Source organism: Rousettus aegyptiacus, unplaced genomic scaffold (genome assembly GCF_014176215.1).
Source record: "Rousettus aegyptiacus isolate mRouAeg1 unplaced genomic scaffold, mRouAeg1.p scaffold_m13_p_16, whole genome shotgun sequence".
Lineage (NCBI taxonomy): Eukaryota > Metazoa > Chordata > Mammalia > Chiroptera > Pteropodidae > Rousettus > Rousettus aegyptiacus.
In genome coordinates this window covers 32,573,560-32,599,463 of record NW_023416291.1, presented here as the reverse complement: position 1 = coordinate 32,599,463, position 25,904 = coordinate 32,573,560, and the positions used below count along the sequence as shown (strand labels likewise).

Here is a 25,904-nt window from a genome sequence, read left to right as displayed (position 1 = left end):
GGTTTCCCACATCATACCTCTAGAGTTTCTTCTGCGTGGGGTCCAGTAAAGCCCATTCCTCCAGGGTGAAGTTCACAGCCACATCCTCAAAGGCCACTGAGTCCTATAACGTCCCAAATATGTGTACAGTAAATTTGTAAGACTGATAGCACTTGACACCTATACTCCATGTATAGACAAGTTACTTATGACTCTGTCATCACCAAACATTTATTTTATAACTTAATCATCAAAAACTTGCCCTTGGTCCACACTTACTTCCTCATTATTTTAACAGCATTGTGAAGTATTAATCCATTTTTATATGATCACATTATATCATATTTTTCCCTAATGGCAGGGTCCACAGCATGTTGGGAAATGACAGAGATGGTATACGAATGAAATAAATATTAACATTTTAACATCATCGATTTCTTATGAGAAAAATTTTTTCTTCTCCTTCCTTATTCCCCAGCATTTATGGCACTCTGTGAATCAGTGGGTCACTTCTGCATGCAGTTTTAATAAAAATTTAGTGAAGAACTGGAGGTATTTTCTTCTATCCCCATTACCAAACATGTGAGTTCAGGAGGCCTGTGAAAATCCAACTTTTAATAAACCCCAGCTGGCCATATCATCTTACAGTTGTCTAGACCATTAGAAGTATAGGCACACTTTGTACTATTTTCCTTAACTTTATTGTGTTTTCATCAACATCAAGACAAGAACTTGCACCAGTAAAAAAGCTTATGACTTACTAAGAGGCTCAGGTGATGGTTAGCATTTTTTAGCAATAACGTATTTTAATTAGGTATGTACATTGGTTGCTTAGACATACTGCTATTTCACACTTAATAGACTACAGTAAAATATAAACATGATGTTTATATACACTGCACATCCAAAACATTCATGTGACCTACTTTATTAACAGTCACTCTGTTGTGGTCTGAATTCACACCTGCAATATCTCCGAGCTGTGTCTGTAATCAGATGCAACTAGCTAAATGAAAATCTTCTTGTTGGGAAGCACTGCTTTTATCTTGTGTAATATTTATCACAGACTCAGTTCTTCCTTTCTCTCTCCGTAGGATTTTATGGTCTAGACAGTTATTTGGAACTTAAAGCTCAGATATTAGGAAGAAAGCATGACAACTTAGATAACAAAATCCCTATACTCAGGTGCTTCAGGGCTGCTTTCACCCTATTTTTGGCACACATAAGCACACATGCAAGATAATAATATGGATTTGCAAGAAAGAGCACTTCTGGCATAACAATTGATCCTGAGCCCTGCTGACACTGAGGAACAGGTTGATAGTTGCAGATCGCAAGAGAGTTCATTCATATCCACAATGGCTTGATGGTGAATATGCCTTGATTATAGCATATTAAAACATGTGCTCGTTTCAGGAGCACATATACTAAAGTAGGAACAATACAGAGAAGATTAGCATGGCCCCTGCTCAAGGATGGCATGCAAATTCATCCCATATTTTAAGAATAGAATAGAAAAATAAAAATAGGTAAAGGTGTCAGCAGAGCTTTCTCCCAAAAGAACACTTAAATGTCTGCTCTCTAATCAGGAAGAAGTGTTTCCTGACCAGCAACTCTACAGGCTGCCCGACTTTCTTCTGTCATTGCCAAGTTCCCCCATAGAGCATGATCACTCAACCCCAGAACATAAGAATACCTCAGCAGATGACACCATACATAGCTAATAGGGTATGAAAGGGTTTATTGCTTCCATAATTGAGTCTCTAGGGAGAGTTCTATAAGACTCTCAAACAGGTATGAAATAGAGAACAAGGAAAGGTATACAGACTTGTTTTGTATTGTGGTTAGGGGGTGGACTAAGGTGAGCATTCACACATAAAGGTGGGAGCTTGCATAGATTTGCTACCACAAAGGAGGGAATACTCAGACTTTCTTATGACCTTGTATAGATGTGGGGCACAAAGCAAAGGAGGGGGGATGAGGCCCTAAAGCTGTCAGCAGTCAATGATAAAAAAAATGGGATCAGAGACTTTTGGTTTCTGGTCTGGCATTTAAGTAACGTAGAAGCTGTCATTCCCTACCTCCCTATTAAAAAGCAAAGAAATAAACTTACTTTCTTAGATCCATCAGAGAATTAAGATCATAGGATAACTTGGTGCCTCCATAACTAAGAAAAAAAACAAACTGGGCATTCTGAAATATATTCAATTCATAATATGGCCTGCACTCAACAAAAAAATCTACTCCAGCAGTCTCATGCAAAGACAAAAAAGAACGAAAAAGATAGAACATGATACCCATGAGCCCTTGGATAACATGCTTCACACGAAATGTTTAAAAAACATATTAAAGGTCTATGGCCATGCTACCCTGAACAAACCTTATCCCGTCTGATCTCAGAAGCTAAGTAGGGTCGGGCCTGGTTGGTATTTGGATGGGAGACCACCTAGGAAGACCAGGGGCTGTAGGTGTAAAAATAAAAAAGTTTAAAAAAAAATAAGATTTTGTAAACTGAGAAGGTCCTTATAATCTGTGAGGTCCACAAAGGGTTGCCTTGGCTTAAAAAAAAAAATTACAGGAATATATGAAGGAAAAGACAGAAAAGAACAGAAGAAAGCAGTGCAGCAACTATACTGAGATTTTCCTAAATTTAATGATAGCACACTATAGATCCAGGAAGCTCAGAGAACACTCAATATTGTAAACTAAAGTGCAGGACCAAGTATGTCATATGCAAACTAGACAAAAATTCAAGACAAAGAGAATATATTGAAATAAGTGAGAAGAAAAAAGTACCTTAGTCATTAAAAAACAAAGATTAGAATTAAATCAGGCTTCTTTTCAGAAACCATGCAAGATTGAAGAGTGAAAGATAAATATTTCAAGGTCTGAAAGAAAAAGACCACTCTCCTAAAATTGTGTCAAGCAAAATTATCCTTCAAAAATGAAGAAATAAAAACTTTCTGAGACAAAAATTGCAGGAATTGTTCATTAGTACATCCACCTAGAAAAACATTCAAAAATTCATCAGAAAGAATGTAAATGATAAAGGTGGGGAGTTACAAAAACATGAAGGTTAAAAGGTCTTTTGTATTTCTTAAAATTAATATAACAGATGACACTGTGCTGAAAATAATATTATCAGCAATTTATTTGGCAATTATAAGCTTATAGACAATTGGGATAAATGACAACAAGGTGACAGGGACAGAGAGGAGAAAACTGGGAGACAGCATGTGGTACTTGCACAACCAGTGAAGTGATGTATTATGACTTGACATAGGAAGTGACTTAGTTGTAAATGTATAATGAAAACTCAAGAGCAACCACCAAAATAGTTTTTTAAAGTATGTGTAATTAATATCCTAAGATGGTAGAAAAAAAGAATCAGGTAAAATGCTCAATTAAAACCAAAGAAGGCAGAAAAGGGTAGAAAACAAAAAACAAAGAACAAGGCCAACATAGAGAAGTAAGGATGTCAGAAGCATGGTGGCTTGACGGACCCCTTGATCTCTCCCCTTGAGACTACAAGTTGAACAGCCATAATCCAATAAAAGATTTCCAGCCTAAAACATAAAAACTTCTGAGATCTGCTCATCAAAGCATCTGAAAGCAAATTGGGCAAGCAAGGGAGGAGGAAATAGATTGCAGCATGCACTCTATGTAGCCCTGAGCATTTCTGCCTGAGTGATCAGCATATATTACCAGGGAACCCAATGATGAGGGAAGAGACAGAAAACAAGAGGTATGACAGCTGTGTTCTAGCAGCCACTACTGCCAGGCAGAAAATGAAGACACAGAATCTAGCTGCCTCTCTCAACTCTCCCAGAGGTCACCTCCTTGCATTCTCCCAGAGCTAGCAGCAGGCCCCAGAAGAAGTGCAGTAGTGAGTGTTTGGCTACAGATCACGAAGTCTGGAGCCCCAAGAACTGAGGAGACAGGTTCTGAGTGGCAGACGCACACTGAGGCTGGTCCTAGTGGCAAGGGTGGAGATACACAGGGAAGGCAGCTGAGGCCTGGCAGTTACCATTACTGGGAAGAAGCAGAGCCACAGGCACACTGGTGGCCTCTCCCAACCCACCCCACACCCACCCAGCCAGGCTGATGCTGGCACAGATACCTGAGGTACCATTATGCTGCATCTAGCCACCTGGGCAGCACCAGGACTTCAGGGGCTCTTCACAGGCTTGAAACTCTAAGTTCACCATCTAAGCTCACCACATCCTCCCATGGGGTGGAGCCCTGGGACCCAGGCAACCAGTTCATAGAGGAGACATTCATATCCCCAGGAAATAAAGGACATTTTTTAATTTGCTACCCAGCAGAGATCAGGAGACCTGGGTAGTACAGGAGACTTCCGTGCCTCTGACTGAAAACCAAAGGTAAAAGTCTTCTTACCAATGTGCTAAAGAGGCATTACTATTAATAATAATGTAATATTTTTAAAAACAGAGTTCATTTCCATAAATGCATAGGCGGAGAAATAGTCAATCAAATACCATGTATAACCAAGGTAAAAAGGCAGCTGAGAAAAAAACTTTAAAAGCTCCAGAAAATAAACTTAATAACAAAATAATAATAAACAAAATATATATAATAAATATATTGAAATACGTGATTTAAGTCGTGTAAAATTCAAGGTTGCAGTTTTGAAAAAACTCAAAGAGATGCAAGAAAACTCAAATAAGGCAGGTTAATGAACTTGGAAATAAAAATCAAAGAACAAAATGAATGTTTTACCAAAGAGCTTGAAACTTTTAAAAGAACCAAATAGAAATTATGGAGCTGAAGAACTCAATAAAAAAGAGATAATAAATAAATGAGTGAGCTAAAGAAATATAGCTAACGAGATAGAGAAAAGAATTAGTCACATTGAAGACAGAAATCTGGAAATGACCAAGATGAAAAGGAGAGACATGAGAGTTAAAAAAAAAAAAGGAAGAGCTCTGCAAGATCTGACTCCATCAGAAGAAGCAATATAAGAATAATGGGTATACCTAAAAGAGGAGAGAGAGAGAAGAAAATAGAGAGCTGATTCAAACAAATAGCCAATGAGAACTTTCCAAGCCTATGAAAAGAGGTGAATCCTCAAATCTAAGAAGCAAACTGAACATCTAATTATCTAAATCCAAAAAGACCTTCTCCATAGCACATTAAAACTGTCAAAAATTAATGAGAAAAAAAGAATTCTCAAAGCAGCCTGGGAAAAGAAGATGGTAACCTATAAAGGAAATCCCCTTAGATTATTATCAGATTTTTCAGCAGAAGCTCTAAAAGCTAGGAGAGAATGGAATCAAATATTCAAACTATTGAAAGAGAAAAACTACCAGCCAAGAATAATATATCCAGAAAAGTTCTCCTTTAGATATGAAGGAGACACAAAAGACCTTTCCAGACATACAGATGCTGAAGGAATTTTCCAACACAAGACCTGCATTACCAGAAATGCTGAAGGGAGGCATTCTACCAGAAACAAAAAGACAAAGAAATAATGAACTGTGAGTAAGTAAAATGACTAAAAGACAGACAGAAGCAGGAAATGGCAACCCTTATTCAAAGTAGGGTATTATACACTTAAATACTACGTGATGGTTAAAGAATGCAAAAAAAAATTTAAAAAGAGAAGACAATAGCTACTGCAACTCAGAAATAAATTCACAAAACAAATAGGGATAATTTGAGACAACAAAAACAAAAGCGGGGAGGGAATAAAGGTCTGAATTTTCAAAGGGGAATGGAGATAAGACACATGCAGAAGAACTACTGTATATATGAAACTTTTTTTTTACATAAACTTAATGGTAACCATACATAAAAAACCCAGAAGTGTGACATATAACATAAAAGAGGGAACAGAGGGGAAAATCATAGAATACCACCAAACTAAAATAACAAGACAGAAATGCAAGAGCAAACAAACAATGGAGACATAGAGCTACCAGGAAACAAGATAAAAGGGCTATAGGAAAACTTATATATCAATCATTACTCTAATGTAAAGGGACGGAATTCACCAATAAAAAAGCGAAGTAGCATATTGGATAAAAACAAAACAAAACCCAACCATGTGCTCCCTTCGAAGCACATCTCAGCTGAAAAGACAAATATAGGCTCAAAGGGTAGAACGATACTTCAGGGAAATGGCATCCAGAGAAAAGCGAGTGCAAACATACATACATCTGATGAGGCAGACTTCAAGATAAAAGAGGTATCAAGGCAAAGAAGGATACTTCATAAGGATAAAGGAAACCATACATCAAGAAGACATGACACTTATCAATATTCATGCTCCCAATCAGAGAGCCCCCAAATATATAAGACAACAACTAACAGAACTGAAGAGAGAAACTGACAAAACATGATTATAGTAAGGTATCCAAATACCCAACTGACAACTATGGATAGATCACCCAAACAGAAAATTGATAAGGAAATATCAGCCTTAAATGACAGGTTAGACCAATTGGACATAATATACATTAACAGAGCCTTTCATTCCAGAACAGCAAATTATACATTCTTCTCTAGTGCACAGTAAACATTCTCAAGGATGGAACATATATTGGAACACAAAACTAGCCTAGGAGAATATACTTAGTAAGATTTCAATCTCTTATCACAATGCTTTGGAACTGGAGATCAACTGTACAAAGAAAGTGGGGAAAATCACAAATATGTGGATATTAAACAATGTGCTACTTAAGAATGATTGGGTCAAAGAAGGAAAAGAGAGCAGAAGATACATAGAAACAAGTGAGAATTAAAATACAACATATCAAAACTTTTGGAATACAGCCAAAGCAGTTATAAGAGAAAAGTTTATATCATTATAAGCCTACTCAAGAAATAAGAAAAATCCCAAATAAACAACCTGACATTACATCTTGAAGAACTAGGAAAAAAAGAACAAATGAAGCCCAAAGTCAGCAGAAGGTAGGAAATGATAAAACTTACAGCAGAATTAAGTGAAAATGAGAACAAAAAGATAATAGAAAAAATTAATGCAACAAAGAGCTGGTTCTTTGAAATGATCAATAAAATTGACAAACCCCTAAGGAAAAAAGAGAAAAGATACAAATAAACAAAATCAAATTCAATAACCTACAATAAGTGGACAAGTTCCTAGAAATATACAACCTTCCTAGACTGAATCACAAAGAACTGGAAAATCTAGATAGACCAATCAACAGTAAGGACACTGAAACAACCAGCAAAAACCTCCCCAAAAGGAAAAGTCTAGGACCAGATGGCTTCGCTAGTGAATTCTACCAAACATTTGAAGATGATTTAATACCTGTCCTTCTCAAGCTCTTCCCAAAAACTGAAGAAGAGGCAATACATCTCAACTCATTTTATGAGGCCAACATTGCCCTGATAACCACAATCTGGTAAAGATAATACAAAAAAAGAAAACCAATATCTCTGAGGAATACAGATGTAAAAATCCTAAACAAAATACTAGCAAATCGAATACAACAATATATTAAAAAGATCATTCATCGCCATCAGGTGGGGTTCATCCATTGATGCATGGATGTTTCAACATATGAAAGTGACCAATGTGACATACCACATAAACGAAATCCAGGATAAAAGTCATCATCATATCCATAGGTGCAGAAAAGGCATTAGACATGATACAGCACCCATTTATGATTAAAGCATTTAATGAGTACTGAAGGAAAGTGCCTCAACATAATAAAGGCCATATATATATATACGAAAACCCTCAGCTAATATGGTGAAAAATGGAAAGATTTCCCCCTAAGGTCAGGAACAAGACGAAGCTGCCTATTCTCACCACTTTTATTCAATATAGCCAGAAATATACAATGGAGAAAAGAAACCCTCTTCAATAAAAAGTGCTGGGAAATTGGAAAGCCACATGCAAAAGAATGAAACAAGACTGCTATCTATCACCATACATAAAAATTAAATCAAAACGGATCAAGACCTAAAGGTAAGACCTGAAACAATAAATTGCATAGAAGAAAATGTAGATACTATATTCACGGACCTTAGATTTAGAGAGAATTTTATGAACTTGACCTCAAAGGCAAGGGAAGTAAAAGCAAAAATAAATGAATGAGACTATATCAAACTAAAAAGCTTCTTCACAGCAAATGGAACTATCAACAAGACAAAGAGGCAGCCAACTGAATGGGACAAGATATTTGCAAACAATTCCTCTGATAAGGGGCTAATATCCAAAATATGTAAAGAATGCATACAGCTCAACAAAGAAACAGATAATTAAGTTAAAAAAATGGGCAGAGAAATGGAACAGACACTTCTCCCAAGAAGACATACAAATGGCCAATAGACACATGAAAAGACGCTCAACTTCACTAGTTATTAAGGAAATGCAAATCAAAACCACAGTGAGATACCACCTCACTCACATCTGTTAGAATGGCTATTATCGTGGGGGAAAAGGAACCCTCATTCACTGCTGGTGGGAATGTAAATTGGTACAGCTACTATGGAAAACAAAAAATTAAGAGAGAACTATCTTCCTCAAAAAATTAAGAGACAACTACCATATGACCCAGGAAACCCTTTTCTGGGTATCTACTCCAAAATTTTGAAAATATTTATCCATAAAGACATAGGTATCACAATGTCCACTCAGCATTATTCACTGTGGACATCACATGAAAGGAACTAAAGTGCCCTTCAATAGATGATTGGGTAAAAAGGATGTGATACGTATATACAATGGAATACTACTCAGCCACAAAAGAAGAAATACTGCCATTTGCAACAAAATGGATGGATCTTGAGCTTATCATGCTAAGCAAAATAACTCAGACAGAAAAAGTTAAGGACCACATGATTTCACTTATATGTGGGATATAAAACTGAAAGCAACAAAAGAATAAGACAAACAAAAAACTCGTACACACAGCCACATACACAGACAACAGTTTATCAGAGGGAAAGGGGGAGGAGGTGGATAAGGATAAAGAGGATCAAATATATGGTGACGGAAGGAAATTTCACTTTGGATGGTGAACACACAATGCAATATACATACAACATTAAAAGATGTGATAGATATTAATCCAAGTGTAGCAATCACCAATTTAATCATCAATGGTCTCAGTACAACTGAGAGATAAGTAATATTAGATTTCAAAAAACAATTTGATGTTGTTGTCTACAAGGCGCTTTAAATATAAAGACAGAGATAGATGAAAGATAAAGATAAGGAGAGAAATATATCATGCCAACACAAATAAAATAATAAGATGCCAGAGGTATATGAATTTCATATGCAGATTTTAGACCAAGGAAAACTCAGAGACAAAACAGGGACATTGCACAGTGATAAAAGAAACCATTCTTCAAAATGGCATAGCATCTTTTATATGCACGTGCATAAGAACTGAGGGGCAAAACACATGAGGTAAAACTGACAAAATACAAAAGAAATAGATGAATCTGTTACTATCATTGTAAACTTCAACACCACCTCATGAATTATAAATCCCAGCAGGCAGAACATCACCAAAGACAGAGACGAACTCAACAATGCCATGGAACAACTGGATTTGATTGTAATCTATGAAATAGTTTATGCAACAAGAGCAGAATACACATTCTCAAATTCACATGGAACATTCACCAATGCAGAACACATAATAGGATATAAAACATACCTTAACAAATTTGAAAGAAGAGAAATCATATAAAATATGGTCTCACACCACTAAGGCATCAGTCCAGAAATCAATAACAGGAAGATAAGTGAAAAGAAAAATCTGAAAATTAAAAACACACCTCTAAATAATACATGGGCTCGAAGAAGTCCAAGAGGAAGGAAAATCATTTGAACTACATGAAATAAAAATTCAACTTATCAATGTTGTGGGAGGCAGCAAAGCAATGCCTAAGGGAAATTTATGCCATCGAATGTATTACACTAGAGAAAAAAGAAACATCTATAATCAATAACGTAAGCATCCATTTTTCGGAAGCCATAAAAAGAAGAGCAGCTCTTCATGAAGATGGTGCCAAAAGCAAAGAAACCAACCCCTGTCCCTCCCAAAGCTAAAACCAAAGCAAAGGCTTTGAAGGCAAAGAAAGCGGTGCTGAAAGGCGTCCTGTCCACCGAAACAAAAAACAAGATACTCATGTCACCCACTTCCTGAAGGCCCAAGATGCTGTGACTCTGAAAACAGCCCAAATACCCTCGGAAGGGTGCCCCCCGGAGAAACAAGTGACCACTATGCCACCACCAAGTTACCGCAACTATCGAGTCGGCCATGAAGCAGCTAGAAGACAACACTGCCCTTGTGTGATACCCCTTCAGAGATGAAGGTCAAGTGTAGCTGGGAGGTTGTTGACACAGGCACTGAAAAGACCAGACTTGGCCAAACCTGTGATAGCAGAATGTGTACCAGTTGCCAAGTGGACAAGGTCAGTAATTCCAAGAATGGTAGGGACTGGGACTAGGGGCTGACTGGGTGGGAGCACAGCCTCCAGGTTGCCGTCATCCACTGTGAGGTGTCATTCACTCTTTCCACGTTTAAGAATAGACCAAATTTGGAAAGGACAAGCACTGGAGATGATCACTTCTTCCTCAAAGCTTTCTTATAACATTTTTCAATCCTGGAGGGCCCCGTTTAATTTACATTGGGCAATACTAACTAATTGAATAAGGGATAGGGACCATGCACGTGCATTTTTTCTGAAGTTAATGGGGAAATGCTGGCGAAGACTTCATTTAAATTCATCAACTGTTGGTTCAGAGCTGTCCTGCTCACTATGGGACATTTTAGGACAATCGGTGCTACAAGTGTGAGAAAAGGCAAAGATTTATGATGCTTCAGGCCAAGTATACCATTTCGTCCTCTATATTGTTTCAGTAACTCCCCTGAGATCACGTGCGCCCTCACTTCAATGACTGAGAGCTCAAGTGTAACTGTAATGTAATGTAGCATTGAGTTATTGTATGACGGTTTGTCAATTACTGCATTTCAAGAAATAGCAATGTTCATTCAAAATCTATGTTTAGAGGCTCACAAGCCAAACAAAGAGTCTCCATTTATCTTTTCTGTTTTGAAATTTTTTTAGTGTATTTTGGATTTCCAACTGGATCAAATTGTGGACTTGGTAAAATATATTTTTCCTTTGTTTCCTTCTTGTTTCCTTCCCTGATTTGTATTTTAGGCCACTGGATAAACATTGGGAGACTGGCTGTCCTCTCTACCTTGGTATCTATCTTTTTTTTTCCGAAGAGGGCCTCAACTCAGTGCCTGATGGTTAGAGGCTTCCCCCACAGAACTGGTCACTGTGTAGGATTTAAGGACTCAGGTATTAAATCCTGTTTGAACTAGTCCCTTTGCTGTGCCACAGTGAGGTTGTGTGTTGTCCCCAACAACCGCAGGGCTGGGATCTGCACTGAGGTAGAGGCAGGGGCAGCAGCGGCAAAGGCACATGAGGAACATGGAGAGTTTTCTGCTATCAGGAGAGAGGACCCAGCCCACCAGCTGTGGGCTGCCTAACCTGTCCCCTCTCTGTCTGTCTGTCTGAAATACCTGCTCTTTAAGGAGTGACTGATGGGCTCACCTCACTCACTAATCATCTTTCTTCCTCCTTCGACCCATCCTAACTGTGGGGAAAAAATCAGCCTAGCCACACCTTTACTCTAAACATACAGAGAGGTTCCATCCAAGACATCGACCCAGGAGCTGTAAGGAGGGCCCCACTCCCATACCCCTGCTCCCTAAAGACAGCGAATTACCAAACTATGTAGAGTCCTTGGTATACAGACTCCAGGCTTGGTGGGTCCACAACACAGCACAGGACAGCAGAGCTCACAGGAGGGCTCTCTGGCAGGTAGCAGCTCAGTGCAGGGGACCTCCAGGTCCTCATCAGCCTGACAGATAAGAAGCACTAGGGGGAAAGGGAGAGGCAAGGGTTACCTTGTCAGGGGTCAAACATCAAGTAGCTGAATCTGGACTACTCACTTCAAGAACAAAGACGAGTAAGAAAATGTTCTTGGCACTGGATAGTTTTTATATAAAGAAACTAACAGGATGATTGGGAAGTGATCGAAACTGGTTGCTGGAGTGTGGATGGAGTCAGAGCACAGGAGTGTAACAAAATAAACTTCCCATGCATTATTTATGGCAAATAAAAATAAAAGTTTATATATTTACCATATTTTCCTATGATGAATCATAATTTTAATCAACTTTTGCCTTTAAAAATTGCCTTATTTTAACTTGTCTATTTCCAAGATGTATTCCTTTAAACACTGACAGATATAAAACTGCAGACTATAAAAATTAACAAATATCTTTCTAAATGTAAGGACAAAGCACTTTATGATAGTTATTCCCTCTCCAATAGTTCAAACTAGGGATATTTTCAGAATTAAGTACCATGTTATAATGCTCTGGGGTTTTTAATTAAGCTCAGAAATAGACTAAAAATTTCAAAGATTTCCTAGGCTTTAAGGTGTTTCTCTCTTGCTAATGGAAACAGAAATTCAATTGCTTTTTCCTATGGCCATCAAATAGAAATTCATTTGCCTTAAAAATAGTATAGCCTTATTTTATGTTTTTGAGCTTTTGTCACTTTATTGTTAACCGATAAATGATATCCAAAATTACAGATGTAATGGTAACTTCATTGTACAACACAAAATTATGCTATAGTAAAAGCCTTTTTGAATTTACCAAATACTCATTAATATATTTTTACATTGCCACATGACTGTGTACTCTCAATGGCTAGTAATAAAAATTATCATTGTTTTAATCAATTATAAAAATCCGTATTGCAAATAGTTGTTCCTGTTGAGAAAAATTCTCACAGCTTTAAAAATGGATTAAATCCATTTTAATTCTAATCTACAGATAGACTATTAATAGCAAGTATAACTGGTAATTTTTCAACACTGATATCAAACTGATGCAGCAATCATAGCATACACAATTCGGAATGAAGAAAATTAATAAAAACCCAATGGTAGTGCAAGTTTCACCTGTTACAATGATTGCTTTAGTGCTTTGGAAATGTGAACACTTAAGCTTTAACACAGGAACAGTGAGGTTTGCCATCTTCTCTGTGCTGCTGCAGGTAAAAACACTTTCATCCAGTGTTTTGAAGCATGCAAAACCACCATTCAACAGTCACTTCAAGGTTATTAACCAGCTATCTTTTCTCCTACAAAGTCCAAAACATACACTCAGTGCAACCTTTCCTTTTCATAATGTCTGCCGGATTCATTCCTTTAAAGTCAGCAAAACAAAAAAAGCACAAAAGGTATTTTCAGATCCAACTTGAGTCTAAGAACAGAAACAAACCCAAAGACACAGAGACTATTTTCAGGGTTGCTAGACGGGAGAAGAGTTGAGAGGTGAAAAAGGGGAAGGGATTAAGAAGTATAAATTGGTAATTACAAAAAAGTCATGGGAATATTAAGCAAAACATAAGGAATACAATCAATATACTATAATAACTATGTACAGTTTCAGATGGGTACTAGATTTATTGAGGTGATCACTTCATAAGTTACATAAATGTCTAACATGATGGTGTACACTTGAAACTACTCTAATACTGTATCCCAACTATAATTGAAAAATAAAAATATTTTTAAAAATAGCAATGGTATTTTTCACAGAATTAGAACAAATAATCCAAATATGTATATGAAACCATAAAAGACCCTGAACAGCCACAGTAATCTTGAGAAAAAAGAACAAAGTTGGAGGTATCACACCTCCTGATGTGAAACTATGCTAAAAGGATGTAGCACTCAAAACAGCACAGTACTGCCATAAAAACAGACACATAGATCAATGAAACAGAATAGGGAGCCCCAGGAATAAGCCGCATATATACAGTCATTTAATCTACGACAAAGGAGGCAAGAAGAGACAATAGGGTAAAGACAGTCTATTCGATAAATGGTATAAGATACATGCAAAAAAAACTGGACAGATACATGCAAAAAAAAACTGGACAGATACATGCAAAAAAAAATGAAACCGGACCACCTTCTTATTCCATATACAAGAACAGATTCAAAATGGACTGAAGACTTAAATGCAGGCCTGAAATCATAAAATCCTAGAAGAAAGCAGAGGCAGTAAACTCTGACATTGGTCTTAACAATATTTTTTTCCAATACATCTTTCCCCTTGGGCAAGGGAAATAAAGAATAAATAAACTAATGAGATTATATCAAACTGAAGCATTTTTGCACAGTGAAGGAAACCATCAACGAAACAAAGACAACCTACCGAATGGAAGAAGATAGTGGCCAATGATACGTCTGATAAAGGGTTAGCATCCAAAACTTATAAAGAACTCATACAACTCAATGCCAAAACAAACAAACAAACAAGAAAACCCCAAATATTTAATTAATAAATGGGAAGAGGATCTGAAGACATTTCTCCAAAAAGGACATGCAGATGGCCAATAGACATATGAAAAGATGCTCACCTTCACTAATCAACAGAGAAATGCAAATTAAATCCACAATGAGATATTGACTCACACCTGCGAGAATGGCTATCATCAATAAATCAAAAAACAACTGTTGGCGAGGATATGGAGAAAAGGAACCCTCATTCACTGTTGTTGGGACTGTAAACTAGTGCCACCATTATGTAAAACACTACGGAGGTTCCTCAAAAAATTAAAAATCGAACTGTCTTATGGCCCAGCAATTCCACTTAATATCTGAAAAGCCACCAAATATTTGAAAGATGTCACTTTACAGAAGAAGTGTGTGACATTCCGCTGTTACAGTGTTGGACTAGGTAGGTGTGCCCAGGCTAAACAATTGGGCTGGACATAGGATCTGTCACCCTGAATGTGCTTAATTTTGTTGCACATGCTTAAAAAATCAGAGAGTAACGCTGAGCTTCAGGATTTAGATGTAGATCCTCTGGTAATTGAGCACATCCAGGTGAATCAAGCTGCCAAGATGCAGCGCAGAACTTACAGAGCTCTCCCTGCCACACTGACATAATCTTTGCTGACAAAGAGCAAACTGTTCCTAAGCCAGAAGAGGAGGTTGCACAGAAGAAAAAGATATCCCCCCCAAAAAAACTGAGGAAACAAAAACAGAAACAAAAACAAAAAACAAAGAAACAAAAAATTCAGCATCAAATAAATGCTAACAAAAGTAAAAAAAAAGAAAAAAGACAGAAAAAAGATATATGGATCCTTATGTTCACTGCAGCACTATTATGACAGCCGAGATAACGGAAGCAACCTAAGTGTCCATCAGTAGATACTTAGGATCAAGATGTGGTATGTGTATACACTGGAATTAATAAAAAACGAAATCTCGCCATTTGCAACGACATAGACGGATCCATAGATGGTATTATGCTAACTGAAACAAGTCAGAGAAAAGCTAATATCATACGATCTCACTTATATGTGGAATCTAAAGAATACAATTAAAATTAAAAAAAAAAAAAAACCAGAAACAGATGCATAGATATAGAGAACAATCTAATGGTTACCAGATGGGAGGGGGGTTGAGGGATCTGGGTGAAAAAGGTGAGGGGATTTAGAAGTCCAAAATGGCAGTTACAAAATAGTCATGGGGATGTAAAATACAGCATAGGGAATAGTGTATAATATAGTAACAACTATGTATAGTGCCAACTGGGTACTAGACTAATGGGGGAATCACTTTGTAAGTTGTATAAATGTCTAACCACTATGCTGTACACCTGTAACTAATATAAAATAATATATTGAATGTCAACTATAATTGGAAAAAAATAATGTCTAAAAATGTCTAGGCCTGAGAAACCACAATCCCCTCCTCAGGAAGGGAATCATCACCGCCCCACCAAACCTCCAGCAGGGCTCTGTACTTTCTCCTTATCAAGGGCGCCCTCTGGTGGGTGCGAGCCTGCAGGACACCCGCAGGGGGAGGCTCCCCAGGAAGAATTGGGCTTCTGAGAGCTTGTCTCTCTTTGCAGGTCAAAGGGGCCTTTAGTTTAGATCTTGCCCTCAGGCCTCTACCCACATTGGAGCAGCTTTGGACCACTACAAATATTTTTAAACACACAGTGCCAGCGTTTGAACAATTCAAATAAAGCCAACGTACCTTTTAAAGGTGACAAACCCAAGGAGGGGCAGGGTTGACAGGACAGACTGCCCAGGAAAGTTTCCTAAGGAGCCTCCACCGAAGGCCTTTCCACAGGATGTTTGCGCCCAGGGGAGGGCCTGGGGGAGAGGAATGGAGATTTCCTGCAACTAAACATATATCTACCAATGTAAATTAAAAAAAAAAAAAAAGAAAGAAAGAAAAGAAAAATAGTGCATGGCTCTGGGGCTGTTTGATACGCATCCAGAGGAAATAGAGTGAAAAACAATTGCGTGAGTTGGAGCAGGGAATGTGACTTTGGGAATGAAAGCAGTGGGAATGAAAGCAGTAATCTGGAAATGTCAGGACTTATGGTCAGTCCCAGGAAACTCTAGGCTGGAAGGTCGGGGTAGTAGATTTGAGACGCTGCTCCCCAAACACTTGGGAGAGGAAGGAGGGACTGGGGACCACACACTCCATAGTCCCTTCCATGTACGCACCACGGAGGCCGAGTCACGAATCTACCTGACGACCCTCCTGGTGGTCACTGCACAAACTGGGGCGACGCGGGGGTGGGGCCGCAGAGCCCCCCCAAACAGGTTCCAGGCCGAAGTCGCCGGCGTGCATGACGCAACACGACGCTGGTCCGGGCTGCGGCCCACCACTCACACTGCGAGCAGGAGAATGGGGTCCCATCCGCGCCCAGAAGGACTCCAGTCCACAAACTCGAGTTGACCAGGGGGAGGCCAGTCGCATCACAGGCAGTTCCAGCCGGTTCCAACCAGCCCCTCGTGGCCGTCTCCGCAATTTCCCTGCACACTCACCGTTTCTAAGTTTCCTGGGTCTCACTGAGTCCTATCCACTCTCACGACCAGTGCAGATCACAGCGCGACACAAACAGTGTGGCACAGCCTCCAAAGAACGTTAAAAGCTAGAGATCCGGAGTGCCTCTAAGAGAGAAGGGACGTCCAGGCGCTATGGCAATTCGGCTGGCCCCTACTTGCCTAGTACCTGTCCTGGGGAGGCTTAGCTCAGCTAAATCAGTTTCTGTCATTGGGCAGGAATTATTCCCTGCCTAGAATGTTTGCATTTGAACAGAATTGCGTTGGGGCCTGGGGCAGACTCTTTATTTAGTCTTCTCACTGTTTCTTTGGATGGTGAGGTCACAGGTTTGCACAGGAAATTCCTGATTCAGTTTCCAGGTGGAGGAAGTACTGTTGCAGAAAATTCAGAACAGCTGTTGTAGCCGCCAGCTCCCGAAAGACACACGGACCACCAGAACTCAGTGAGTTACAGGAAACACACTCTTTATTCAGCCAGCTGGGTCTGCCAGGGGTGCCAGAACCCAAATTAAGCGGCCCTGAAATGTAGAGGTACAGGGTTTTAAGCCCCAAATCCCATTCTTCATTCTGTCTAAACACAAAGGACTGTCTTTCTTCTATTCACTACCTGTCAACTCACAGGACAGGTGCGTGAGCGGGGCTGCAGAAGTAGAAAACTTATTGTTAGAATGTTATGTTCCTATGGGTGACAGCCTATGTTCCCATGGACATAGTCAGGTTCCCATGGACTCAGCCAAGCAGTAATGTTCCCGCAAGTAGTAAATTTCTAGCAGTCATTTTTCAGCCATTACATTCTTCACTGGCCTTAGCAGAATATCAAATCTCTGATTTTTCATGTGGAATTTTTTCATAGTCTATATTGTGTAATACTAAAAGTCTAATAGAATTAATTCTCTTCCTTATATATGTAAACAAGAAATTAAGGACACATAGGCCAAAAGTTAACAAGAGGAGGAGGAGGATTAAGGGTCCAGCTACAGCAGACAAAAAGGGTTGTTAGCCATGGTGACCAATTGAACGTCCTAGGAAACCAGTTATTTGATTCCTGTCTCTGTCTTTCTCTGACATCTAAATTTCTCTGTACCAGTTGTAAGCTTTCTCTAATTACTCCAGAGTTATTGGTATAGAAGCAACAGGTTTTACCTAGAGCCATACATAATCCATCTTGTTCTAAGAATAATAAAATTAAACCTCTTCTATTCTGAAGAACTACTTCCGCTAGTGAATTGATTTAAAATTCTAGTCAGCCTATGGTCAATTAAGTTTAGCAGAGTACCTACCACGACATAGTAAGGGGATTTTGGGTTTAGACACAACCAGCAACCTTGTCCTATGTCTGGGGTGGTCTTATTTAAGACCTTGTGTATTGTCGTTAGCAAAGTTATTAATGTTCCTTCTGGTTCTGGTTGTGGCTGGTCGCAGGCCTGGGCTAAAGAGGAAAAAAAGGAGAAACAGAGGGTTATACTTATGTACGCTTGAGTCTTAGTCTTAAGGGTCCATCTTCCTGAGCTGTCCACTCTCATGCTGCCTTCATGTGGGAGTGATGAATACATGATGGGATGCCGTCTACTTTAACTGCAAGTGGGTGTTGTCAGGTAGACCGTGACGGGTCCTTTTCATTTGGGTTCTAGTATGTTGGAAGTGAACTTCCGGATCCACACAGAGTCCCCAGGCTGAAACTGGTGGGGAAGTCCGTCTCCCCAGGGCTGAGTGGGCAGCACGAACCCGGTATCAAATCTCCTTCTGTACACTTTGAAGGGCCTGTAAAGACTTGAGTAAGACAAGGTTACACATTTCTGCCTCTTTCTCATCTTCTATTCTAGGTACTAAAGGCGGAGGTTTTCTAAAGAAAGTTTTAAATGGGGTGAATCCATTAATACACGGAGTACACCTGGCTTGGAGAAGAGCAAAGGGGAGAAGTTCTACCCAGGTCTCACCAGTTTCTAATCTTAACTTGACTAATGTCTCTTTCAGGGTCCAATTCATTCACCCTACTTGGCCCGAACTTTGGAGCCAGTAGACGCAGTGGAATTTCTATTGCAAATTTAGGTAGCTAGCCAATTGCTGTGATACCTTTGCTACAAAGGCTGGCCTGTCATCTGACCCTAAAGTTCCAGGGAGACCAAATCAAGGGAGGATTTTTTTGTAGTAGTTTCTTAGTAACTACTAAGGCAGTCTCTTTCCTGGTAGGGAAGGCCTCTACCCATCCTGAAAAGGTGTCTGTAAATACAAGTAAATATTTGTAGCCCCCCCACAGTTATGCTTACCTCAGTGAAATTGAATTTTCAGTGATCCCCCAGATAAGTTCCTCCTTCCTTATGCCTAGGTTCTTTTATCTTCCTTTTCTTCGGATTAACTTGGGCACAAGCTGGGCATCGTGAGGCAATCTCCTCTGCAGTTCTTCCTTCTAACAAGTAAAAGTGAGGGTCTAAAGCTTGGAGCATCTTAGTCTGCCCTAGGTGCGTGGTCTGGTGTAGTTGATAGAGGAGAGTCCTTCCAAGGGCCCGTGAGAGCCCGATTTTTCCATCTGGGGTTGTCCACCACTCCTGTTTGTTCTTAGTGGCTCCCTTATCTTGAAAATATATGTCCCCTTTCTCCATATAGGTTTGAGAAGGAGGCAGTTCTGGGTAAGGGACGACAGTCAGTATATGTGGTGGGGGCCCCACTGGCCTTGTGGCCGCTGTTCTTGTCTCTGTATTGGCTAGCAGGTTTCCCTCAGCCGCAGACTATTCCCTTTTTGATGCCCTTTACAAAGAACAATAGCAAAAGCCTTAGGCATCTATATGGCTTCAAGTAAGGCTAAGATCTCTTCCTTGTTCTTAATGTCCTTCCCAGCTGAAGTCAAAAGCTCTTTTTCCCTGTAGATGGCTCCGTGTACATGTGCAGTGGCAAAGGCGTGTTGGCTGTCAGTGTATATTGTGACTGCCTAATCCTTTCCCCATCTTAGTGCCTCAGTGAAGGCGATGAGTCCTGCCTTTTGAGCAGAAGTCCTATGAGGAAGAGCTTGTGACCAGATAGCGCCAGTTAGAGTTACGACCCCTGCCCCAGCATACCTCCTTCCTTCCTCCATGAAGTTACTCCCGTCCGTGAACAGAACTTCATTGGCCTCAGGCAGGGGGCAGTCTTTGAGGTCTGGCCGTGAGGAACACACAGCGTCAGTGAAAATCTGTGCAGTCATGAACGGGGGGTCTCGGGGTCTGAGTCTGGCAACAGATTGGCTGGGTTGATGACAGTAGCTTTGGATTTCAGCCATACGTTTGGGGTCATCCAGTGCTTCCTTGTTGTTGAACATGTTCTGGGCTGTCTCAACAAGTTGAGACAGGTTCATCCCTGCAAAACCTTCTAATGTTTGCAATTTATGCCAGATATCAGGGGCTGCCTGAGTAGCAAAGGCTATATTAATCGCCTGGTGGTTCTCGGGGGCCTCAGGATCCATGGGGGTATATACTCGCTACACCTCGTTCAAGAAACACTCCAGGGGATTCCTGAGGTCCCTCCCGGTATAACTTCAGTTACCTTAGAAAGGTTAGTTGCTGGCAAGCAGCCATCCTAATTCCCCCAATTAGAATCTGGTGGTACCGATCTAATGCCATTCTTCTCCCTGCCTGAGAATTGTGTCCCCAGTCTGGGCGGGTGGAGGGAAATTCTTCCTCAGTCTGTTCCCCCGCTTCCTCAACTCTCCTCCCTCCCACAGCTATCTTTTGTGTTTCAGTCCGAATGTGTCAGGTCCCCGTTTTTGAGAGGGGTCAAGGGGGTAATTCAAAGCTGTTGGCAATCTTCCCAGGTGGGGCAGTGAGTCTGAAAGACACTTTTTAAGAGTCCTATTAATGCCTGGTGTTTCTCAGAGAAAGGCAGATTTTGTGCCTTCCAGTTGTACAGGTCACTAGTCGAGAAAGGCACGTAAATCATAAAGGGCCTGTCAGTATGCTGCCCCTGGGGTGGTGCTTCTCCCAAGGGGAGGATGGCCAGGGTGGTGGTATTAGCTGATGCCCTGCCTAGAGCAGGAGCAGAAGGCCCATAGGGGTTACCTGCTGGCCATCCGAGAAGGTAAGGCGGTGCTATTGGACCTCTGTTGTCCTGGACTATAAGGTGGGGGAAGGTCCCTGTGCTCCAGTGTATGTTGGAAGACTGAGGGAATGGGCCGTCTTGGAGATTTAGTTTCTGCATGTTTCGGGGTGCCCACAACTAAAACCCATGCCCCTAGAGAAAGGGAACACCGGTGGAGCCAGGGGCGAGGGGTTCTGAACAAGGTTTAACCATCGGTCGATGTAGGGAAACCGATTAGGATGTCCTGGGTCTCCCGTAACAATCTTCTAAACATTCCTCACCAAACCCTTGTCAAAAGAGCCCCCCAGAGGCCAGTTTACATCAAATGACAGCCACTCAACTTCACACAATGTCCTTAGTCTGCCTGGAGAAAACTTTATGTCATAGTTAGCTCCCTCTACAAACCCGTCTTTGAAATGTCGCAGGAGACACCCCAAGGGTGTTTTTTGTGAACTCAGGCTTCCCCCCATTACTTGTGCAGAAAACACAAAACAGAAAACACAAAACACACACTCAGACGAGAACAATTACTGAGGTGCAGGTGGACCCGGAGAAGTCCGCCACCTACAACCTAGGCAGGGCCAGAGACAATAAACAGAACCCGACAACAGGGCACAGGAGGTGGCGTCCCGTGGCCTGGCCATGGTCCGGGAGATATGACTGTGTCCAGTCTCTCCACGGACCCCCAATGACCAGTCAACAGAACCAGGAAGGTACCTTTTGTCCAGACGCCGAGGCCTCGGAGATTCCAGATTCCTGTCGGGACCAGGAACAAAGAGTGAGTCCTGAAAGTTGCGTCCTTAACGATTGCATTAACCCTGTCACGGCATACAAGGGGCCTGGAACGTCTCAGGTTGGCCACCCCTTTGAAGCTGTAACAGAGACAGCAACCGGTCCAGTCTTAGATCCCCGGGCCACTCCCTGAGATCTTGCTGAGGCCTCCAAATATTGTAGCCACCAGCCCCTGAAAGACACCCAGACCACCGGAACTCAGTGAGTTATAGGAAACACTCTTTATTCAGCTAGCTGGGTCTGCCAGGGGTATGCAGACCCCAAATTAAGCAGCCCTGAAAAGTAGAGGTACAGGGTTTTTAAGCCCCAAATCCCATTCTTCATTCCGTCTGAACACAAAGGACTATCTTTCTTCTATTCACTACCTGTCAACTCACAGGTCAGGTGCATAAAGAGAGGGTACAGAAGCAGAAAGCTTATTGTTAGAATGTTATGTTCCTATGGGTGACAGCCTATGTTCCCATGGACATAGTCAGGTTCCCATGGACTCAGCCAAGCAGTAATTTTCCTGCAAGTAATAAGTTTCTAGCAGTCATTTTTCAGCCCTTACAATATTAGCAACTCTCACTGCCATTAAAGTTACAGATATTACTCCATGATTCCACCACACCTGGGTAAAAAAAGCAGCGTCTCCAGAGAACCGGGAAACTTAGACTGCAGAACATCTTGATCAGCCACTCTGGATCGCATTCTGGAGGCAGCAGAAAATCCGCCTGAGATCGTCGGCCCTGCTCTGGCCACCCCCAGAAGCTGATCAGTTTACTCACTGCAGAAACTTGAGGAATTTCATCGCAGGACTCCTTATAATTGGACTTTAGGAAGGAAATTGGTGCAAACACTGTGACCTATGTACCCATGTTACCAAAAGAGGTCAGAGAATGTTCACTGCCTCAGTTTTCTATAGTTACTGTGAATGGCAGTGCTTTTCAGATATATTTTCCAGAGCCGCGCTAGACGTGGCAGGATTTACCACTTCCTGGATGCTGCAAGTGTTTCCTGAACAGGAACCTGAGTATGGGAAAATGTGTAAATGAGGTATGGTGAGGAGACTCCCTTGGGAAAAGCCTACACAAAAGAGTAGGAGAGAGAAAATACAGATCACAGCCTGGTAAAATTCAAGAAAGCACACGTGTTAAATAAATTTAAGGAATAGACCGTCATAACCAGGAGTAAAACATAGGACGATGAGGGTCAAAGGACTGCAATGCTTTTGTACAGATACTTAAAGCTAGACTTAGGGCTAGGGAATATAGTGTGCACACTCACCAGATTCAGCAATTTTAGATCTCATATAGGAAACTTGTCCCTAGTTCCCAGAGGAAATAACTGTAAATAGTTAAAACCATGAAAAGATTAGGAAGCTACTGAATTAATTCCCACCTAGGCAAGGCCTGAAACAAGGTGGCCCCATATAGGCTTTAACAGATTTGTAGAAGCAAGGCCTACAATCGCCTCCCTCAAAATTGGGAAGGAAGCTGTATAATTGGCATGATAGAGCCTTCCTCCTACCTCTGAGAACAAGAGAATAGCTTGGTCACTTGGTCCCAAAAGACCTTGCCAGGCCCGGTGGCACATGCCTGTAGTCTCAGCTACTCAGGAGGCTGAGGCAAGAGGATCGCTTGAGCCCAGGAGTTCTGGGCTGTAGTGTGCTATGCTGATTGGGTGTCCGCACTATGTTCGGCATAATATAGTGACCTCCTGGGAACAGGGGACCACCAGATTGCCTAAGGAGAGGTGAACAGGCCCAGGTCGGAAACAGAGCAGGTCAAAACTCCTGTGCTGATCAGTAGTAGGATTGCACATGTGAATAGTCACTACACTCCCAGCCTGGGCAACATAGCGCGATCCCATCTCTATTATAGCGGGTAAAGAGGGAACTCCAAATAGGGGACTAGAAGGAAAATAAGTAGCCCCCAGAACACATAATCCAACACTGTAGGCCTGCCACTTGGGCAAAAGATAGATCTTGGCGATACCATACCCCCATTTACATGTTAAATCAAATTATCTGACTGCAGGCAGTTACTAATAAAACTAGGAGAGCCCTGACCTTCCTCCTGGCACATCAAAAAACTCAGATGAGAAGTGTCATCTACCAGAACAGATAGGCACTAGATTATCTGCTAGAGGTAGTATATTTGGGGAATTCAAGCTCACCAACTGTTGTGTGCAAATAGATGACCAGGGCCGGGCCTTGTCAAACAGATGATAAGACTGGCACATGTGTCCGTACAAACATAGCATGGATAGGACCCAAATAACCTCTTTGGAGGTTGGTTCTCTACTTTCAGAGGCTTTAAGACTTCAATTAGAGTAGTACTCCTTCTCCTCAGTACCTGCCTACTTTTGCCTTGTCTGTTGCCTTTTGTTCAGACAATTACCTCCCTCATAGAAGGTACAGTAGAGAGAAAGACGACAGCAAAGATCCTTATGCAGTAGAATTATTGGTCTTTGGTCCAGGGACACCAAGAGGGAGAGCAGGAAGATAGTCAAAAAGATGATGCCCTATAAAGAATTTAGACGGGCATCAAAAGGGGGGATGGTATGGGAAACATAAAGAAATCTAAGATAGCTGTCCTGTCCTGGAGGAATTTTTCCAACCTCCTCTGCCTGGAACTTTACCTTTCCCGTGCACGCGAAAGAAAAGACCAAGTATGCGGAAATAATCAATGTATAAATCTACCTGCCTGCCTTTCTTCGGGGATCAAACTCTGGAGAGTGACTCTTCTGAGCCCGCTGGCGAAAATAAACCTTCTTCGATTGTTATTTCTCTGAGTGTCAGTTGGTTATGCTGGGTACATGGGCCAAATTCCAAAACAGTTCTACAGCCAAAAAGCCTATCCTCATTGAAAATTAGTATATTGGAGACCTTAAACCACAAGGCCAGCCTCCCCTCTGGTAAGAATGTCTTCCTTGAAGAACTGGAACCTTGGCTCCAACCCTGGACATTCTGTTAGAGCAAGAGTGTTGACTTGGCTTGCTGGTCCAATTCTTCACATACTCTAGGAGGTCGAGCTGAAACCTTGAATTACAGCATTTCTTCTGTCTTTTCCTAACAGAGACTGCAGTGGTGGCCTGGGCTGCCAGAGCCAGCCGGCTGAGATCAAACAGCACCTAAAGGAGCGGGGTGAAGCCTAAGAAAAGAAGGAGACAGAAAAGATCTTTGGGGAGGGCGTGCAGTCGAAGCTGCAGCCTCGAGTTTATTTAGCATAACCTTTATATATCTTTATGATTACCATAGCAAAGCACAACATACATACTATAAAAATGCCTGACAATTACATATGATCATACACATCCTTGTCTCCATGGTTGTAAAGCATTCTGTTACCTTAAAGGTGAGTTTACGAGGCTCACCAAGGTAACTCAACTTCTTGTTTCCTAGAACCATTGTTTAAGCAAACTCAGTAGCCATGTTCAGTGCCTCATAATGGCTTCCATCATGTCTCAAAATGGCTCCCGACATCGCCCCCTTTTTTATTATTTAAAATGCCAAAGCTTTCCCAGCTATGGTGCAGATAGACTGTGCCTGTCTTAGGCGACCCTTCACAGGCCTGGGCCTTACCCGTCATTGGCACATGAAAGTCTTGCAATCATGCCCTGTCTTAGGTTGGTCCCAGCCCTGAAGGATTCTTACCCGTCTTTGACTACCAGCCTCTGCAAATGGGAGATGTATTATTAGTTTATAGCTCAAACCTGAGCCTGGAGCCTGAGACCATGCATCTCTGCATGAATCTTCAGCAGAGAACTGAAGAAGTATTTCATCAAAGGTGGAAGCAGACATAGGCCTATAGTTATGCAAAGGCCCAAGGCTAAAGCTGAGATAAGCAAATGACCCGAAGGAGACCAGGGTGGTAGAGAGCTTTTCAGGTGTTGTAAAAATTTTGAAGCCTCCTCAGCTGCATCAAACTGAAGGGGTCTGGCATCCTGCAGCCCCTGAATTTCTTTATGCAGCTGTATTAAATCTAAGGATGTGTTAGCATCATGCCAGACACCTTGGAGATGAGAGCACACGCGATCCCATCCATGTTGACTCTCATTATAAATTTTCGAGGTAACACAAATCCACTGATATGCTGCGTGGCATTCTAAATGAAATCTCACTTTTAAACCTTGGATTTCATCTCCTAAATACATAACTAACCTGTATAGTGCATCAAGCTTCTGTT

The 25,904-nt window shown here is 41.1% G+C and overlaps 1 protein-coding gene and 2 pseudogenes across 12 annotated transcripts in view; 2 read left to right on the top strand and 1 right to left on the bottom strand.

Moving 5' to 3' along the window:
* Window positions 1-24,866, bottom strand: part of LOC107515050 (zinc finger protein 14-like) — a 34,805-nt gene extending 9,939 nt beyond the window's left edge. Inside the window, exons 1-7 of one of the 12 annotated variants that reach the window (XM_036233667.1) lie at window positions 24,419-24,866; window positions 21,661-21,907; window positions 19,164-19,303; window positions 18,177-18,325; window positions 16,076-17,414; window positions 11,729-11,880; window positions 18-103 (exon numbers count right to left, since the gene is read on the bottom strand). The gene's annotated coding sequence lies outside the window, so the exon portion shown is untranslated. Of the gene's footprint in view, window positions 1-17; window positions 2,397-11,728; window positions 13,525-16,075; window positions 17,415-18,176; window positions 18,326-19,163; window positions 19,304-19,949; window positions 21,516-21,660; window positions 21,956-24,418 lie in introns of those variants that run through there. The other 11 variants (XM_036233661.1, XM_036233662.1, XM_036233664.1 and 8 more) reach the window with 11 other exon arrangements.
* Window positions 1,383-1,482, top strand: LOC118612812 (annotated as a pseudogene).
* LOC118612638 lies at window positions 2,332-2,450 on the top strand (annotated as a pseudogene).
* Window positions 24,867-25,904: the final 1,038 nt, after the last annotated feature.